Raw genomic sequence first — 1,738 nt, 5'->3', positions numbered from 1 at the left:
TTACCTTTGAGTTTTCTTGCAATATTTCTAATCCTGGGAGGTGACACATTGAAATAGACTAAATTCAGGCAAACACTCATTACAGGTAATTTGTAATGAGCCTCAAATTAAGTATTAATTACAGTAATCTCCCCCACCCCCTTTTCCCATGGTTTTCTTTCTACTGTCAGCCACAATCCAAAACTAGGTGAGTACAATGCAGTATTTTCAGACAGCAAGATCACATTCACATGACTTTAATTACAGAATACTGCTATAGTTGTTCTGTTTTATTGTTGTTAATCTCTTACTATGCCTAATTTATAAATTAAAACTTTAGCATAGATGTGTATGTATAGAAAAAAACATAATACATATGAAGTTCAGTAAGCCTCAGTAAACAGGAACTCTGGTCAAAGTCTTACATTCCTTAATAATTATGAAATATTCTTTCAAATAAAGTATCAGAATAAGTGGATATCTGAATCCTTGGTTTTATATGCAGGCTCATTTACTATTTCAGATTATTTTTCTAACATAGGTAAAGAATTGTTTCTGTTCTCAAGTTATAGTATATCTTTAGTAAATATACCATTAAGAAATATACATAAAAATTTTGGTATCTAATTATTATAGAGATTAGTCAAAATTGGAGCAGTAAAACAATACGAGTACAAATTCTTATATTGATTTTTTTCACTCACCCTTATAACTTACTTCGTAACTATTAAGACCCACTGTGGCTGGGCGGGGTGGTTGACATCTGTAATCCCAGCACACTGGGAGGCTGAGGCAGGCAGATAGGCAGATCACAAGGTAAAGAGATATGAGACCATCCTGGCCAACATGGTGAAACCCTGTCTCTACTAAAAATACAAAAATTAGCTGGGCATGGTGGCAAGTGACTGTAGCCCCAGCATTTGGGAGGCTGAGGCAGGAGAATCGCTTGAACCTGAAAGGCAGAGGTTGCCGTAAGCCAAGATCATGCCAGTGCACTCCAGCCTGGCAACAGCAAGACTCTGTCTCAAAAAAACAAAAAAGACCCACTGCTTCATTTCCATAAAGATTCTTTCAGAAACTTATAGGAAGAACATGCTCAAAGACCTGTTTAGGGAATTTATATTCTTAAGTTTTAAATCTGCTTACACTTTTCCTTCTGTTGATCAGCAGGATTCTTTCCTTTGCTACAAACTTGCGAGATAGATTATGCTAGATTGTGCTACTATAATGTATGCTCTTTTTTAAAAGTAGAGCTTAAAGTTGGACACGAAAATTACTTTTCAATGTGACATTTATTGTTTCTAATTTTTTGTTTAGACTTACCTACCTTTATTCATTCCTAAAATCAATCTAAAATTTTGACAATATTACTACCAAGTTGTGATGATGCCTCATTCCCCAACAAATACGATTATTTTGCTTTCAGTGAAACCATATTTGACTAATGAATTTTCCCATTAATGTCGAAAACTTAACCTGATTGGCAGACCTAAAAACATACATTGTCCATGTCTTCAAAAGCAGGTTTTGGCCAGCCATGGTAGCTCATACCTGTAATCCCAACACTTTGAGAGGCCAAGGCAGGTGAATCATGAAGTCAGGAATTCCATACCATGCTGGCCAAGATGCTGAGAACCCATCTCTATTAAACTACAAAACTTAGCTGGGTGTCACGGCGGGTACCTGTAAACCCAAGCTACTCAGGAGGCTGAGGCAGAGAATTGCTTGAACCTGGGAAGCAGAGGTTGCAGTGAGCTGA

This window comes from Saimiri boliviensis, chromosome 1 (assembly GCF_048565385.1).
Source record: "Saimiri boliviensis isolate mSaiBol1 chromosome 1, mSaiBol1.pri, whole genome shotgun sequence".
Taxonomy (NCBI): Eukaryota; Metazoa; Chordata; class Mammalia; order Primates; family Cebidae; genus Saimiri; species Saimiri boliviensis.
This window is presented reverse-complemented; position numbering follows the sequence as displayed.